A 20,055-nucleotide genomic window follows, 5' to 3' on the forward strand; every position below is an offset into this window, starting at 1 on the left:
AGTATCCCAGGGCTCCTTGTCACTGATTCTCATCTGTTTTGCTGTTGAACTGGTGGACTCCCCTCCTTCTCTTGAAACATGTCAAGGATTCCTGCTATTCTCCAGGTAAGAATCTTGGCACACACTATTAATCTAAGACTCTAATCCTAATTCAAATTTTAGTGGAAAGTGTAAGAGAACCTGTCACTCTTCTCTAATTTCAAGAGTCTCCTAGAGATGATGCACCGTCTTTGCCTAAATAAGCTCCATAATGCGAAGGTGACTGCCAATTTCTCCTATGAAGTGGGCCTGTGCTTCCCTAAGTATGTGTGCAGGAAATGGAGTTGAAGTTAGTAAATCTAGTATTTACCCTGACCTAAAATTATTTACCTGGAGGTCTTATAGATGCTTTTTTCTTCTGCCATGCTTTATAAACACAATTCTCTAGACTTATTTATGCTTTTCCTTCTTCAGCTACAAGAACAGTTCTCAACTGTACTCACTCCGCATATGTGTCATGATCAGTTGTGAGATGTCACAAGAAATTTGTTACCAGTAATAGTTTCTCTGGAGCCTGCAAAGTATTTGCTTTCCTTTTTCTTAGAGGAGCAGTTTCTTGGAATAGCAACCATCTCAGTCTTGCTACAGCCAGAATAACCCTGACAGTGCTCTTGGGAGTGTGGTGCACATGTGAAAGCCATCTACATGGATGATAAGGAAGAAAAAAAATGTTTATGCAACTCTGTGCTGTGGCACTGGGGCCAGTAATTATTGAATATGAGGGAGATTATTAGATCATTTGTTCCAATGGACTCCTATTCAATTAAACCTTATACCTAGAGGAGCAAGGCCGACAATTCACAAGAAGGAATAGAACATGACGATGACTCTGTGGCCTAAGAACACACTAGGTCAAAAAGGGGCAGCAGCTGCTCTCCTCTGGCTAATTGGCTGCCATGGAAGAAAGCAAGCCCAGCATTGCTAATACTCCCCCCACCCCCCCTTTTTTAAAAAGAAATGAGAAATGCAAAAATTGATGTGGAATCTCTTCTTCTGTAAACACGAGTGTGCAGGTAAACCACAGAACCTAATTCACTATTGTTAAACTCTGTTTAGGTCTAATGATAAACAACCAGCCAGATTAGTTTGCAGGCCACAGTTTGCTGTCTCTGAATTAAATAAAACATTAACTAATTGGACTAGGTGAGTGAGATCTGGTTCCTGGTTGAGAGGGACTGATAGAGGAGAAGAGGAAAGCAAAATATAGGTAAATGGCTTTAGTAGAAACTCACACCCACTTATCTTGGAAGCAGAGCAAACTGAATTAATTGAGAGCTCACTTCTTATTCCAACACTTCTCTGAAAACTTATTTGGGCTTCTTAAAAGTTTGGTGCCTGAGTCCTTCCCCAACAGAGACATCCTCCAACAGATCCATCTCCACTAGAGATTCAAGAACAGACTGGGATTTCTTAATTGGGATCATCATTAGCCCATCAGCTAACTTGTAGACACAGCTCCACATGCACAAAGGCTAAGAGTAAGTGATAAGTTTACACAGAACAGGTGAAAACTGCAAATCCCATGGTGGGATAGATTTTATCCCTTCACCATGCCCTTGGCTGGGCCCCCTTACCCAAGACACAACATGCAGGGCACATTTGCCAATTTGTTCAGTTCCTTACAACCTAAGTATGCATCTCCAGATGTGCTTTTCTTTTTTTAAGCCTGATAAAGTGTACACTGTTTGAAAATTATTTTCCTGCAGTCTTCCTACCTGCCGTGTGGATGGAAATCAGGAGCCCTTGGGATGTGGAGCTATTTAAAAATAAATGTGGCATATGTAACCATAGCAAGCGATTATATCAATTCTAAATGGACTTTGCCCTAAGAAAAATAAAAAGCCAAGCTTTGGGGTTTTATTTCATTTACCAGAACCCAAGTGAATTGAGCATGATTGAAGTGCCTGTGTTTGGCTGGGCTCCTCTCTGTAATGCTGGCTTGTTGGACTAGTTTGAGTGGACCCAGCTGTAAAACTAAGAAGCCCCTCTGGACACAATCTCTTCCCAGATGCTGAAAATACCTCCTCTTTGAGAAACTGGAGGAATAATTCTGCTCCAACAATAGGACATTCTTTCTTCTTGAAGGTTTTATTTTTCAGGGAAAAGGAATGGAGCAGGAGGTTATTCTCTGCCACAAGGCAATGCCGAGAGCCGGGACAAAGTCCTAACCTAGTTAGGAGACTGGGAATTTGATCCAGCACCCCGAAGAGAAAATTGTCCTATGTTTCTCATTAGACACAGCACCCTTGTCCCTTCAGTCCCTCTGCTCTGTCATGTGTGTGCGTACAAAGCATGCACGTGTGTCAGTGCTGCCAGATGGGGACAGGCATCACTAAGATTCTTGGAACCAGACTATTTTTATTTCTAAGGGCATCTCACCCAGAAACCCCAGTGCTAAAATATTTCACCAAGCTATATTACAATAGCATGGATCATGCCGTGGGAGATGTGTACATTCTTTTCATACACAGTACTTCGTAGACTGGTGGGTAGCCATGACCTCTGGTAGAAATGTTATCCCATCTTTACTTTTCTCTCAGGGTATATTCAGTAGTTCTTCCACACAGTCTTGTAAAATGATGTCTCCCGGTTTTATTTTAGCTTATCACTTAGTTTGAAAGTCTTGCTTCTTGATTCAATTTGAACAACTGTGAGAGTTCAGATTGAAACAAAACAAAAAAGCATTACCTCTCCATCTGATGTTGACTTTCAAATTGGCTAGAGGGCTCCTGGGATTAAACAGAAGATGTGTGGTATCTTCTTGTAAGGATCATTTTTTTTTCTTTCTTTTTAATAGAAAATTTCTGACTTAGACAAAGAGGCCAAGAAAGTCCGTTGGAAAAAAAAACAAAAACCAGAAGATCTCATGTGGCTATTCCAAATGGAAAACAAAAAAGAAATATAAACCTCGTACAGAACCTCACTCCCTAGGTAGGAACCATGAATTTACGAAGTTAGGAATTAGTAATTCAGCTCATTGGGGAGCTAAAGTAATTAAATGGGTGTTACAAAATCCAACTCTGAATGGGTTTAAGCTGTCACTAGGGATGTACAATACCTTCCTTGGGAAGAAGGTAAAAATATGCATTCCAATGTCAAATAGGAAAGCTTTCAAGGGCCACAGGTATAGCTCAGTGATAGAGTGCTTGCGTAGCATGTGCAAAACCCTGGGTTCAATTCCCAGCATTATTAAAAAAAAAAAAAAGAAAAGAAAACCAAAACCAAAACCCTTTCAATTTGATTCTGTACCTCTTTATAGTATTTGCTACTTTCTGTCTGTCATATCTGAGCTTATGTCCCTACTCTAGGAATAAAGAAGCAATGGTATAGCTTGTTAGGTTGGAGTTTTAGAGGAAGTATGTACCTAGCTGAAGAAAGCCTGTGCTTATTTTTCTTAATTATTTCAGATATGTCATCTCCAATACCATCCACTCTTTTGTAACTATGAGGAGAAAATTGAATAACCACCCATTTCCCAAGAACCGCTTTAAAAAGTTTGCAGTCAATTTTTTCGAATGGCTATGAAACAATTCAATGATATGGGTAAGCTTGCAGGATGATAGGAGACCCATTACGTGTAATCAGGAAAAAAATATTGTGGTGTATACAGGCAGACTGTTTCCCATAGTTCAGTTAGTTTAGGTTAAGAAATGTTTTCTCTCAGGAAATGCCTTTAAACCAGGGCTACATTTTATTTAATGATGTGGAAAAATTCCACAAAATATCCTTATGAGAAATGTATTTAATTTTCTCTTTTTAAGCCAGTCAGCAAGTAAAGTGAGCTGCATATTGCTCGCATTACTAACACCGCCTGGCAGAGCATATTGAAATATGCCTGGTCATGCACATTCAGAGGTAATGTTAGTTAGGAGCACTTGGTATGGTTGCTTAGCACTTTCCAGAAACTGATTAACTTCAGCTGCTGAAAATTTCTGCCTAGATATTGACAGATGTTGAAACCTAGAGTAAACCTCCCCTTGCCTTTTTCTGTCCCTAAGTACAAAGGAATAAACAGAAGTGCATCTTGGCATCACTAATCAAGATCCTCACCTTCTCCCACCTGTAATGAGTTCACTGAAGAAAGCATTTGTGCTCTGATCTGAAAAAGCAGTCACCAACCTTGGCATCATCTGGGGTGGGTGACGGTGGATAAAAAAGCTCAGGAAGTACAACTGAGCTCCAAGTGTGCACCTTACCTCCCTCCTACTCTGCCTACTGTCCTAACTCAATTTATCTTGTTCAGCGTTTAATCACAAACAGGTCACACTCTGTCCTTCCCTGGGTCATTCAGCTTCCTTTTCTGCCCTTTGGTGGAGGCGGACTTGCTCCACTCTGCTCTATAAATATTGCAAGGCAATAATGACATTCTCAAAATATGTGGGATTTGGTTATGAAAACCACTGGGTTGACAGTGATAAAACAGTGTGCTAAATTATCTTTCCCCCTATATTTACAATTTGCAAACTCTAATTTTTACTCTACATAGAAAGTAAACTGTGTAGATAGGCTGATTTTTGATAGAGGCAAGTGTGATAGAAAATTCTTGGTGCAAATGAAACGTATCTGATTTATTTAAGATTTCCTCTCTCATTTGACCTTCACTCTTGCTTCCAGCTCAAGGCTACTTACTTGAACACTACAAAGAGAATGTGTATTTTTCAGAAGTCGGATATGCAAGGGAAGATTTTTATGGGTAGGGTTGCTTAGGCATTTTAATTCTATTAAAGCGTTCGCAGGATAAGGTTTTTATAGAATCAACTTCTACAGATTTTTAAATATGTACCCTAATCCTGAAGTTCATACATGGTCAGCAAATTAACAGAAAGTCTATGTATAAACTAAGGATATGAGCACAATAAACTGGCAGACCTTAATTCTGGTAAAGACACAGCTGTGCTTATTTGTCCATCCCTCTCACCCCCCCTCAGCCCCCACCAAGGTTAATTGTTGGGAGTTTTCTATATGCTAATAACTCTTAAGGAGGATGTCAGCCATCAGTTAAAAATGAAGCATCTTTGTTACACAGAAAGAACTTCTGCCCTCCAGACTACTGATTGACATTAGGTGATGGGTATATGACTGGTACAGCAGTCTCTTGAAGCCAAGTGTCTGACCTTATCTTAATCCAAGAGAACAGAAAGGAACCAGTGCCCTGCAACACAGCATATCATCTCTTTGACCCGGAGATAGATGTTATCTCACACTCAGTAAAGGTTGTTTTACACATGACTTTTGGTTCCCTGGGAAATATGCTGACCTTCTTGACCAAGACCAGAAGCTTCTCCTGAAGGAACATTTTGCAAGAGATATAAAAATCTCCCATGAATGGCCATAACGTTGTTTCCCATCACCAGGTATCTTGTTCATTAGCAACCAGTAGTAATTTCTAGTTGGCCATTAGCTCCGTAATGTACCAGTGGGTGTGTGTTCCAGATGATGTTAGCAAGCGAGGGAAATAAATGTAATCTCTTTTGTGGAAAATCAACTAATACCCTAGTGCTTGTGAGTATAATTAATCATCATAAAATATACACCTCTATGATTTTCCTACTATATTCTTGGACACAATATTCTATGCATTAGCTCTATCCAGGGTGAAATATTCATTCTATTTTTGCTAATTTTTCTCATTAAAAATTTCATACAGTGTTCCCCTTTCCCTGTTTTCTTCTTAGCTCATATAGGTTAAAATATGGAGTTGCCCTGATTTCATTGAGGGTTTGAATAGCTCAATAAAGTCTCTAATAATTTTTCTGTATTGCAGAATGAAATAATGCTAGACTGTTCAATTTCATACCATGTATTGGGCCATCCATCTTACATTCTCTATTTGGAGTCCTAACCCAGAGTGTTTGCCTTAACTCTTATTATGCTTGGCTAGTCTAAATCTTTTTAAGCCAAGTCACCACAATTAATTATACTCTTTAGATAAATATTTTAATATTCGTAAATTACAGCACTTTGTTTCAACCATCTTTCCTGATTATAGACATAATATATATTCATTGTAGGAAATTTGGGGGAAAACAAAAATATACAAATCACTTTTAGAAAGTAATTTTGGATTATTTTCCCCCCATTTTCTTGTCCTTCTCCAGAAACAATTTAAATTGAATATTGATTTTATTTTTTTCTTTCAGAATGTATCAAGATTATAACTGCATATTGATTGAATTAGTCTTTAAAACAAGTGTTTTAGAATTGAAAAGGATGAGTTTTTAAATTTCTTGTATCCCCTGAGAACAGAACAACTTTGTAATTTCCCAAAATAATTCCTCTGGACTAACAGATGATGGGACCCAATTCTCAAACCTTTATTCAAGGGGAAACCCCCAGGGGAGCCTGCTGCTTAGGGAAGAACCTAGCACTGAGGCTGTGTTTCATCCTGACCCATGCTATGGCCATTCACATGCAAGGCCTCCTGGGACCTCACAATGAATACCATCTGGCTTTGGAGATTTGAAATACTTCCATGTCTTGAGTGCTACATAATGACTTCCTGGAAGATTTTATTTTCCATCAATATTGTGCTAACAGTGATTGCAGGAGAAATTTTTGTTTTACCTCAAATTTCTTTTGTTGAAACTGCATCTTTTAAATTATCAGCTTTGTATTATGTTCTTTGTGAAATTTATCTTTAGCAAAATAGTTTTTCATTGAGTTCCTGAACTACAATATGTAGTTTTCATTAAGTTCTCAACAGTCTGTTTTGTGCACTCTCTGCTGATCTACCCTATCCCATCTGAATTTATGTATTTAATAATCCAATGTCTACAATTATGTCCTACTAGATTTTCGTTTTCTACATTATATTTTATTTCTTTTTAATTCTTTTTTTCTTTCTACAGTACTCATTTCTCTGCTTCATCACATAGGAATTGCTCTTTCTTTTCCTTATGCTTTACTTTTCAAAAGTGGAGTGACCTTCAATACCTTGAACTCACACGCTTCTGTTTCTAGGCTGCTGGGTTTTGTCTATCTGGTTTTTGTTTATTTGTCTCTTCTCTGTGCTAAATCTGTCCATTGGAAAGTTGCCGTTATTGCTTATCATATCAAGAATTATAGAATTTTAGACTCTGGGTACTGAAAACCTTCTTTCTCTAAGGTTCATCTGGCTTACTACTTCGTAATCTTTTGTACTTTATGTGTCCAACCAATGTGCTACATTGTACAATCCTTGAAGGCAGGGACAGCCACTTATTAATATCGATCTAAATATCCTCAGTACCTAGCACAGTACCTGACATACATGAAGCACCTAATAAGTACTGCATAATGAAAGAATGTGTGTCCCTCCCTGGTCCTTACCATGTTTCAAAATGCTTACATTTTTTCAAGGCTTTTACTAGTGTGTGATCATGTATGTATCATCTATGGACAATTTTAAAAATATTAAAATTTCAGAAGTATTTTTGGGAGTGAGTTTTAGTGTTTGTGCTAAAACAAAAACATTTTCATTTAGCACAGAGTGGTTGTGAGGCTGTTGCAAGTGAAAATAAAGGTGGTAAAGAAGATATTTTTATGGTTGTTCTGAGATCCAGTGTCCACCCGTGCTGCTTCGCCAGCCCACGAATAGGAGGCAACCTAGCAGCTGAAATGCATCAGTCTGGGGCCATCACCCTCCTACCACTGCTTTCTGTCATATCATTACTTCCTGCTTGTTGTCTGAGAATCCCTGCTAGGACCATTCCTTGGTGGGTGCAAGTTATCCTTCAAGGCTGTCCTTCTACCATCAGCAATATCAATAACAATAGCAACAACAACTAAGATCATAGGTAATTTTGTGGTTAGGGTGTGCCAGATACCTCATGCTTAGTTCTAATCATTTTAAAACTAAGTCAACTAAGCCAGGTGTGGTGGCACATGCCTGTAATCCCAGCAGCTCAGGAGTCTGAGGCAAGAGGATCACGAGTTCAAAGCCAGCCTCAGCAAAAGTGAGGCACAAAGCAACTCAGTGAGATCCTGTCTCTAAATAAAATACAAAATAGGCTGGGGATATGATTTAGTGGTCAGGTATCCCCAAATTCAGTCCCCAGAACCCCCTCCCCAGAAAAGAAAAAAAATAAGTCATTCTAATCTCTTAGAAGATACCATTTTTTTTCTCCTTTTAAAATTATAATTAGTAATGCATTTGTGCATAATATGGGTTTACTGTGACATTTTCATACATGCTTATAGTGTACTTTGATTTTATTCTCCCTCCCTATTACTTTATTATCCCCTCTCACCCCTTCTCCTTGGCTACTTCCCCTCTCTATTCCATATCATCTCCCCACCCCCACCAGATTCCACCTGAGCCAAAACATGCAATGCTTATCTTTCTGAGTCTGATTTGTTTCACTTAACATGATAATCTCCATTTTCCTGTGAATGACAGGATTTCACTTTTTAAGGCTGACTAATACTCCATTGTGCACATATACATTTTCTTTATCCATTCATCTATCAATGGTTGATTATATAACAGCTATCCAGACTGATTATATAACCTCCATCCAGGGTATTGTTGAGTAGTACCACAGTAAACATGGGTATGCAGGTATCTCTACCGAATGCTGCTTTTGATTCCTTCAGGTATATACCCAGGAGTGGACTCACTGAATCCTATGGTAGTTATATCCTTAGCTTTTTGAGAAACCTCCATACTGTGGCTGTATTAGCTTACATTCCCACCAATGATATATAAGGGTTCTTCTTTCTCCACAATCTCACCAGCATTTATTTTTTTATTTTCTTGATAATAGCCAATCTGACCGGGGTGAAATGGAATCTCAATGTAGTTTTGATTTGTATTTCCCTGATGGCTAATGATGTTGGGTGTCTTAAAATATAATGACTAGACATTTGTACTAGATGATATATTTTGCTGATTAGAACACTGAAGCACCAAGAAGGTAAATAAACTTTTTCTTAAGGTCACAATAGGACTGGGATTGAAACTCAAGCAGTCTTTTCTTTTTTCCTTTCCACATTTTTTATTAGTGCACTATAGCTGTACATAGTTGTGGGATTTATTGTTACATATTCATACATGCACAAAATGTAGCAATATGACCAATACCACTCTTGGTCAGTGCTTCTCCTCTCCCTCCCCACCTTTCATCCCCTGATCCCTTTCCTTGAATCTTGTGAAAACCTCTCTTCATGAGATTCCCTGGCCACACCTCCACCTTTCTTTTCCTTTTTTCTCTCCAGCTTCCACATGTAAGAGAAAACATACAACACCTGACCTTTTGAGTTTGGCTAATTTTACATAACATAATGGTCTCAAGTTCCATTCATTTTCTTGCAAATGACATAGTTTTTCTTTTTGGCTGAGAAGAACTCAACTGTGTATTTACACCACATTTTCTTTAACCATTCATCCATTGATAGTCTTCAAGGGTCGTTCCGTAGTTGGGCTATTGTGAATTGTGCTGCTATAAACATAGGTGTGCATGTATTGCTATAGCACAATGACCTTAATTCTTTACAATCAATGCTGAGGAGTGGTATATCTGAGTCATATGGTGGTTCCATGTCTAGTCTTTTGAGAAATCTCCATACCGATTTCCATAGTGTTTGTTATAATTAACAATCCCACTGAGAGTGTAAAAGTGTTCCTTTTTCTTTACGTCCTCCCAACATTTATTATTGTTTTATTCTTGATGACTTCAATCCGCCTGTTCTAAACCCTGTGCTATTAGCCCTTGTATTGTTCTACTTTCTAGAAAATTCCTTCTTGTATTTCTTGCTCTAAATTCTGTTTCCTGTAACATCCACTCGTGGATTATACGTGATGTCCACCCAAGTGTAACTCCCTTTCACATGACAAACGTCTAAATGTTCAAAGAGAATATAACATCCCTAAGTTGTCTCTTCTTATGGTTCAGTGTCATTGATTCTCTGAATGACCTCCACAGGTCCCTCCCTCATGTTCTTTATCATAAACTGAACCTCATTTAACGGAGGAATGGAATGGACTACATGAGCCTTGTATTTCAGTGCCTGTGCCTCTTTAAATATCCTGGAATTGGATCACTTCGTTTCTCTGTTGGCTCAGTTTAAGTTGAATGCCTTCTAAAACTCTGAAGTATCTTGCAAGTATATTTCAGTTTGGCCTTGTCTCTATCATTATGTATAATTCTCCCAGTGCTAACTTTCTTACCTGGCATAAATATCTCTCTGGAATACCCCTGTTATCAACAAACTCAGTAAACTTCTTCTTTTATTTGTACTGGGGATTGAACCCAGGGACACTTTACCACTGAGCCACACCCCAGCCCTTTTTATTTTGGGGCAGGATTTCTCTACATTTCTTAGGGCTTCATGAAGTTGCTCAGGCTGGCCTTGAACTTGCAATCCTCCTGCCTCAGTCTCCTGAGCCACTGGGATTACAAGCATGTGTCACTGCGCCTGGCTTCAGTAATTTCCTTACCCTCCCCCTTTCTCATGGGGCCCCACATGAAAAACTGGCTGCAGACCAGTTTCTTCCTCTGGTACTCACTCCTCCTTTCATGTTCCTCTTCTGGGCAGAGGGACAGCCCAGCTCCACTCCTGCACCCATCTCAAGGGACTTGAGGCACTGGGTTCTCACTCAACCTGCAGACATGTCGGTTTTTCTATTCCTATGGACAAAAGACACCCCCCAAACTCCTATAATCTCAAGATATAAAAGATACAAAAATTAAAAAGCAGCTCCTTCTCAAACATAGCAATCATCCTAAATTGGACTTCTAAAAAACTCTAAAATTCAGAAAAAAGAAATACTTCAATTCATGATTAATTTTGACAATAGATTAATTAGATTATGTTTTGATATGTTGCAGACCTGTGAAAGAGATGAGTTAGAAATAAACAAAACTTGCCAGTTTTCTAGGAGAGGTCATCATGTCACTGGTGTTATAACTAGACAGAATGCCTGTGGAAACGTTGATATATCATCATCTCCTTTTGCTTTTTTATTTTATTGATCATTAATATTGACCATAACTGCTGGTTTATCACTAAACTAAAATGATAAGTTGATATAAGGATTTTTTTTTTTTTTTTGGCACCAGGGATTGAACCTAGGAGTGTTTAACCACTGAGCAACCTCCCCAGCCCTTTTTGTTTTTTTATTTTGAGACAGGGTGTCGCTAAGTTGCTAAGGTTGGCTTTGAACCTGTGATCCTCAGGCCTTAGCCTCCTGAGCCACTGGGATTAGAGGTGTGCACAACCATAACCAAAAAATATTGTATTAGATTTCCTCAATCTAATAGTCTCATAGAGGCACGAGTCCCTGTGCGGCAGCCAAGGATAGTTAGAAAATGCGCAGTACTTATTTTCTGTTATATGTGTTACCATAGTGTGAACAGAGGAGCCTTGGGACTCAGCATGAGGATGAGCCTGTTTTGCTGAAGAGAATTTAGCCCTGAAATTTTGCAAAATTACAGTAAAGTGAAGTTTAATTAAGAAGGATGGGTCTCTGTGCCTAACAGAAGAAAAAGTAGGACCAAATCTTCACCATTTTGGCTTAGGAACGGATTTCATTGACAAGACCCTTGAAGTACAAGAAGCAAAATCAAGAATAAGTAAATGGTATGGATTCAAACTAAAAAGCTTCTCAGCAAAGAAAACAATCAATAGTGCAAAGAGAGAGCCTACAGAATAGGAGAAAATCTTTATCACCCAGATAGAGCACTAATCTCCAGGCTACATAAAGAACTCAAAAAACTTAACGCCAAAATAAATAAATAAATAACCTAATCAATAAATGGGCTAAAGAACCTAACAGACATTTCACAGAAGAAATCAATCAACAAACATATAAAAAATGTTCTTCATCTCTAGTGACTAGAGAAATGTAAATCAAAACTACTCTAAGATTTCATCTCACTCCAGTCAGAATAGCAATTATCAAGAATACAAGGAACAAAAAGTGTTGGCGAGGATGTGGGGGAAAAGGCACACTCATACATTGCTGGTGAGATGGCAAATTGGTGCAACCACTATGGAAAGCAGTATGGAGATTTCTTAGAAAACTTGGGATGGAACCACCATTTGACCCAGTTATCCAAAGGACTTAAAATCAGCAAACTACAGTGAAGCAGCCACATTAATGTTTATAGCAGCTTAATTCACAATAGCTAAACCACAGAACCAACCTAGGTGCCTTTCAACAGATGAATGGATAAAGAAAATGTGGTACATATACACAATGGAATATCACTCAGCCTTAATGCAGAACGAAATTATGGAACTTGCAGGTAAATGGATGGAACTGGAGAATATCATGCTAAGTGAAATAAGTCAATCCCCAAAAAACCAAAGGCCAAATGTTTTCTCTGATAAGTGGATGCTAATCCATAATGGAGGGTGGGTAGGGAAGAATGAAAGAACTTTGGATTGTGCTGAGAGGAATGAAGAGAGGGGACTGGGTGGAGAGATGGGAAGGATGGTGGAATGAGACGGACAACATTACCCTATATACATGTATGATTACACTACAGGTGTGACTCTGCACCATGTTCAGCCAGAGGAAGGAGAAGTTGTGCTCCATTTGTGTACAATATGTCCAAATGCAATCTACTGTCATGTATCACTTATTAGAATAAATTAAAAAGAAGAAGAAGGAGGAGGAGGAGGAAGAGGAGGAGGAGGAGGAGGAGGAAGAGGAGGAGGAGGAGGAGGAGGATGGGTCTACCAAGAATGTCAGAAGAAGGCTGGGGATGTGGCTCAAGCGGCCGCACGCTCCCCTGGCATGCATGCTGCCCAGGTTCGATCCTCAGCACCACATACAAAGATGTTGTGTCCACCAAAAACAAAAAATAAAAAATAAATATTAAAAAAATTCTCTCTCTCTCTCTCTCTGCTCTCTCTCTTAAAAAAAAAAAAAAAGAATGTCAGAAGAATAGAGAGACTACAAGGTAGGAACTGTGCCTTATCCACAGTAGAACTAGTGTTTTCTGGCAAGGAAGACCTGCTCTGAGATGCCATTTCTGGGCACTGGAGGGAACCCCTTTCCCCACCTTCCTCAGTGGTGCTCAAAATGTGGTTCTCACACCAGCAGCAGTAGCAGCAGCATGTAGGATCTTATTAGAGATTCAAGTTATCAGGCTTAATCCAGATTTATCCAGTTAGATCTCTCATCTATCCACCAACTGTATCTGGGGGTGGATCTAGAAATCTGTGGTTTAACAAGCCATCTGATTCTAATGCACACTGAGGTAGTGTGAGGAGAATTGCAGGAGCTACCCTTTCCCTAACTCCTAACTACACTCCAGCAGTCTCATATTTGGTAAAAATGCCACACGGTAGTTCCCCATCCAGAGTCCAAAAGGCACAGCCTGAAGTTCCCTGAACACTGGCCTTTCATATTTTCCCTTGTGCTTTTTCTGTTTAATCTTTGTTGTTTGACTGGAAAATTCACCCTTCCAAGTCCTGTTCAAGGGTCGTCTTTGTGACAACTTTCTCTACTCCCCTCCACCCCAACAGCCCTGACAAATTTACTTGTATCCTCTTATAGATGAATGTTTTCCTTTATGCTTTTGAGAACTACAAACATTGTCCTGATTATTTATTGACCTCTTTTTCTTGTTCTTCTTCTTCATCAACCGCTAGAGCGTGGGTTGCCTCAGGAAATCTCACATCTCTCCTGGATGATCTCACCCACTGCCATGGCTTCGACCCTAGTCTTCCAGCTTACACTTCTAAAATCCCTGTCTTCAACCTATCGCTCTCCTGTGAATTCTAGACCCACATTGCCAATGCTACCTGAAATCCTTCACTTCAAGGAACCATAGTAAATCTTAGATTCAGTACGTCTAACTAAGGAATGAAACATCTTTTCTCACCCTCCATCCTGGTCTGCCAGTCTCTTATTTGCTTCATCTCCTCTATTTCCTTTTAGAGCGAACACTACTGAGAACATGGGAGGCATGCTGGACTCCTTCCTCACTCCCTCTCAGGACATCCCTCCATCTCCTACTGTAATTCTGTACACCTTACTCTGTTTACTCTCTCCTGTAGACAACTGGAATGATTTTGCAACTGATCTCCTAGCCTGGAGCTAGCTCCTACCCCATGCTTACAACTCACCCTGCGTACTTCAGGCAGAGAGATCTTTCTAAGGTGTTTAGCTGATGGCGGCCCAATCCTGACTAAAACTTTCAAGGCTCCCCATTCTATACCCTTGAAGAGAAAGATCTAATTTACTTATCTGGGTCTTGGCTATTCGTTCTGACTCAATTTCTTTTTCCCGAATTTTATCATAAAAAATAAGGAGGGAGAAGGGAAATTGCACAGAAGATCGAAGGAGACCCTCACTGTTATACAGAATACATGTATGATGTTGTGAGGAGAAAAAAAAAGTGTGTCATATTAGATTGGGTAGAGAGATGTGATGGGAGAGGAGGGGAGGGGAAGGGGGGATAGGAAGGGCAGCAGAATAAAACAGACATTATTATGGCTGTATGTATATAGGTGACTGTAAGACCAATGTGATTCTGCAACCTCTACAATCAGAAAAATGAGAAATTATACCCCATTTGATTCAAATGTATGAAATGTCAAGATCATTATACTGTCATGTATAACTGAAAAATAAAAAATAAATTAAAAAATGTTCAAACACAGAGAAAGTTGAGAGAATTTTACAGCAAACACTTATAACCTTCTACTTATATTATACAATTAACATTTTATTATAACTACTTGATCACATCACAATCCATCTACTCATCCCTCTAGACCTCTATCAATTTCTCTTATTTTTTTGTTTGAAGTCAGTTTCAAATATCAGTCCATTTCTCCCCAAACTTTTCAGCATGCCTTTCATTAACTAGTGTTTAACACTTTTTTACACTTTTTAAATTTAAGATAAAATTTACATATAATAAAATTTTAAGAAAGCATTGGGTTAGTTTTGACAAATACATGATACACACACACACACACACACACACACACACACACACACTTGTGTAACTCAAACACCTATCTGGATATAAAATGTTATCAGTACCCAAAAGTTCCCTTATGCCCCCTTTCAGTCGATCGTTGCCCCTTTCAGCTACCTTTTATTTAGATATTTCTACCAGAGAGTAGTTTTGCCTGTTTTAGAACTTTTATCGGTGGAATCTTTGTGTAATAGGTCTTTCATTCAGCATTATGTTTTGCAGATTCACCCATGTTATTGTATGTAATTAGTAGTGTATTTTTCCTTTTTATTACTGAGTAGCATTCCATTATTTGCATAGAGCAGATTTTGATATTATCCTATTGATGGATTCTTTCTGGTTTTTAGCTATTATGAATATAGTTGCTATAAAGTACAAGCTTTACCGTTTTTGTGGTACTGAAGTTCAAACCCAGGGACCTGTGCATGCCAGGCGAGTGCTCTACCACTGAGCTATATCCCCAGCCCTATTTGTACAAGCTTTTGTGGACACATGTTCTAGTTTCTCCAGGGAGCATACCTATGAGTAGAATTTCCGGGTCACAGTAGGTTGTGCCTACTCTATGTTGTACTATTTTTTAATGTTGACGAATTCTAATTGATTACCTCACATCCTTGCCAATTTTTGTCATTGTCCATCTTTTAAATTTCAGACCATCGGTGGATATGTGATGGTATTTCATTGTAGTTTTTATTTGCATTTCCTGGATAACTAAGGATGTTAATCATTTCATGTAGCTATTGGCCATTCATACATCTTCGTGGTAAAGTGTCTATTCAAATCTTTTGCCCCATTTTTATTGAGTTGTTTGACCTCGTACTACTGAGTTGTAGAAGCTCTTTATATCCTGGATACTGGTTTTTCATCAAGTAGATGTTTTGCAGATAGTTTCTTCCGGTTTGCCATTTGCTTATCTTGTCAGCAATTATTTTTTGTTGGAAGAAGCATTTCATTTCTTGTGGTCTAATTTGTCAGTTTTTTTCTTTAATGGTTAGTTTTTTTTTTTTTTTTTGTCTTACCTAAAACAAAACCCTGAGCTTATCCTCAAATCATAAAAGACAGTCTCCTATGTTTTCTTCTAAAAGTGTATGCTTTTAGCTTTTACATTTAAGTTCATTAACCATCTGGAATTAATTTTTATATATGATGTAAGGTAAGGGTCAAGTTTCTCTTTTTTCTATGTGGATATCCAATACATTGATATTTATTTCCTTTTATTTCTTGTATTTCATGAGAACTCCTTTTCCTATTGGACTGCTTCAGCACCTTTGTCAAAAATCAAACGGTCTGTTATCATGCTCTCTTCTGTTCCATTGATCTGTCTGCTAATCTTTATGCTGCTACCACACTGTCTTGATTACTACAGCTTTGCAGAATACTAAAATCAGGTAGTGTGAGTCCTTGGACTTTATTTTTCTTTTTTCTTTTTTTGCATGCTTGTATGAATTTTAGAATTGGCTTATTAATTTAAACAAAAATCGTACTCACGTAGCCTTAATTTCTAATGTCACATTTCTCACTGCACCAGTAAAATAGGGAGAGTGAAGAAATTGTTCTCCTTAACAATCTCTTGACCATATAAGGTTTTAGTCAAAGACAGTTTTAAAAATAGCACACTTAAAGTTTGTTTCAAATTTTAGGTTAAAAAAATCCTTTCTACTTGATAAAAGTATACAAGTCCTTATTAATTTCCAATGAATAATTTTCTACAAAGATGGGCAAACTAATGCAGCTAAATATGCTTCACTCTATTTTTTTCTCCAAGGAGGAAGAGGATTTTCTCATTTCATCACCAGACAACTGTTTCTTCTAAGGTGTTACCTTCAACAAAAAATATGGACGTAGAGTCTACCTGACCCTCTTCTTCATTCCCTTTCTCTTCCTCCTCCTCTTTATCTCTGTGCCTTTATCATGCTCAATACCATAGCTGACATTTATTGAGCAGTTATTCTGTTCCCTAGAACATTTGCTAAGGACTTTATTCATACCATATTTTAAACCTTACAAGGTCAGTCATTTTTTTTTTATCCTCATTTTACAGTTGAGGAAGTTAAGCTTGTGAGATAAAGAACTTTCCCAAGGTCCAATAGAGAAAAAGCAGTGTTGCTGAGGCCCAATCTCCAGTCTCCTTAAAGGGCGATATCTTAAACATCTTCTGTAAAATAATGCTTTACTGAACTTAATGCAATAGTATTTCCTTCATCCATTCTGGGATCACTTAAAACTTCTATCATTATTTTTGCTGTTTCTGTTGCAAAGTATCAGACATACCCTGAAATCATCTTCATATACCCTTCAAAATTCTGCAATTATGCAGTTCTGAAGACATCTGGAAAACAAAGTTGGCTCAGTTGGTTTTTGCATTACATGTGGTCTTATAGCCAAAGTAATTTAACCTTCCTCTTTTCTTCTCACAGTGGTAAACTATTTTCATAGTGTCTAAGGATTTCTTCATACATCATGCATGTCTCATTCAAGTCCTAAGCTATCTTTATGTATAACTCAAAGTAGAGATTGTCATGCCCCACTGATTTCTATCATCCAAACATGTTGCTGAAATTCCAATTATGATGACTCTTTCTGACTCAGCAATATAAATTCACCCCTACATTTTGGATTTTCAGATTTCACTATTAGCATAGAGAAAGTTATTAATACATTTTACATTAAGCTATATATAACACTTTGTACTGAACTCTGTTTTGCTAGGAATGAAGCATATGCCTCATTATCCTTGCTCCTGGGAATCCAAACTTTGCTTTAAAAAGGATACACACACACACACACACACACACAATCTAATACAACTGCATAGGTTCTGTGTTTTCTGATTCTAAAATGGAGAATTCAAAACTTACCAAGTGTCTATATTGATACACAATAACTGCTGCAAAGATCAGAATGATGATCTCTTTACATGATATAAACAGAAGAGTTAAAGGATTCACACCCTGGTATCCTTGAGAAAAATGACTTTTTCTGAAGGTAAATGGTAGAGGAAAAAAGAAGTAATGACCCAGAGGAAAATATACTTTATGTCCTAACCACTGGATACAAAACAACAACAACAACAATTCTATTACAAGTTCATCAGATGGTAAGAAACAGATTACAGCTCAAATTGTGAATGCATTAGTTGATATAAATATTATTTTGAAGATTCTTTGTTTGGAATTAAACGCAGAATTTTCTTTCTGATAGTTATTTGTTTTTTCAAACGGACATCATATTTGTGAGCTTTTGGCTTTGGTTGAAAGCCTAATGAAAAAGTTAGTACATTCTCAGTTTAATTTTATAAAGATCACATAATAATGGTGACAGGTGGAGCCACGTGGGGGTGGAGGCAAATTGGTCTTCTGTCCCAGACGTCAAAGACGTGCTGCAGACATCAGGGAAATGTCTCGTGGTTAGGAAAGGTAAGGGAACTCAGCAGGCTGGTCTTTGATACCTAGGGCTTTCATTTTTAATTAAAGAACATAACTCTGGTGAAAAGTCATCATATCATCCTATTTTATATAGGGCTCGGATGATTGCTCTGTGAAGATAATGATTTGGAAAATACTTAATATAGTGCCTAGAAGGTGTTTCATCTCTGATAAAATAATAGAAGTTGGTATTTACTGAGCATCATCTAAGCTACTCTTCACAAAATCTGTATGAAGAAGGCACAAGTATGATCCCCACTATGCAGATGAGAAAACTGATTCTTAGAGCAGTTCAGTGACCTATCCAGGGTTGCAAAACTAGGAAGTGGAGGTCCTGGAGAAACAACAGAATGTCCAGTTTCAAAATCTGTGCATCTATCTGTCCACAATGCTGTATTTTGGAATATTCCTTCCTTCTGTGGGTATACATTACATTCCTAACTTCTGTTTTCTGAAAGAGCATCCTCTGTATGTGATATAATAGAATCACTTCTTTTCCCACATGTATGAACTCATTGGAACAGATAAAAAACCTTGAGGGAGCCTGATCTCCAGCACATTTTTCTTCTGGCACCCTTTGTTACACACAGGATGTAACCCCGGGCTCTGTGTAAAAGATGTCCCTCTGCCCTTTTTGCTGTCAACATGTTGTCATAGTCTACAATTGCACCAACTTTGGAGTCTGCAGCCTTGTCCTAATGTCTCTTTGGAATCTCTCTTGGAATAGCCCAAAAAGCATCTGTCCTCCTCTAAGTAGAAACATAAAACAGCTGTTCACTGTCATATATATATATATTAGATACTGAGAAACCAATTGCTAACATTTCCTGCCCCTGCCTTTTCTATGTCCAATGATTCTAGCTCCAGGTCCTTCATCTCTTATCTCTTTCTAGCCCTCCTCCTCCTTTTGCCTCCTCCTCCTCCTCCTTCTTCATATATAAATTGCTTCCACAAATGTCCTATTTCCAAAATAATCACTGTAGTTCCCATCCTCCAGATTCTTTCAGCATCTGGATGTTCCGCAGGCGTCATGAAGACATCACCATACAGTATTGAAATTATGGCATCTGGGAAAAATTTTAAACACATCTACAGGAATATTTTCTGTTGTTTTACAAATTACAGGCAAAACATTAAAGAAAATTATGGCTTTCCTAGTTCTCAGATGTTGTTTTGTCTAAAGTAATGCAAGATGCAAGGTAGAGTAGTTTGTATTGTTTTTTTTTTCTTGTGTTGGAAAGATATAGTTGTTTTGGAAAGATGTTATGCTCTCTAAATTTTACAATTGTTCACATTTGTATATTTGAATGTATAACAATAAGAAATGCCAGTAGGCTATTGGAATTCAGAGGAAAGAGAAATCACAATCATTTAAAAGAATCAGGCAGGGCTTTAAAGAAGATATGTCACTTATGATGGATCTTAAAGAATAAGTAGAACAACATAAAGAAGCTGGAAGGAAGAGAAATTCTAAATGGAAAAACAGCATAATCAAAAGCTTGAAGAAATGAAAATATCTCAGAGGAAATGGATCGATTTTTGTATCATTCATCTTGGCTGATGTGCCAAAAAAATCAGGATTGAGGCTGGAAGTGAATATTAGGGCTACGTTACTTAAGACATTTAAGTAAAAATTGAATTTTCTTTTTTAAAACTTTTTTAGTTGTAGATAG

The sequence above is a fragment of the Marmota monax genome, unplaced genomic scaffold (genome assembly GCF_021218885.2).
Source record: "Marmota monax isolate L192 unplaced genomic scaffold, Marmota_monax_Labrador192_F-V1.1 WCK01_AAM20220418_F8-fsc00006, whole genome shotgun sequence".
NCBI lineage: Eukaryota > Metazoa > Chordata > Mammalia > Rodentia > Sciuridae > Marmota > Marmota monax.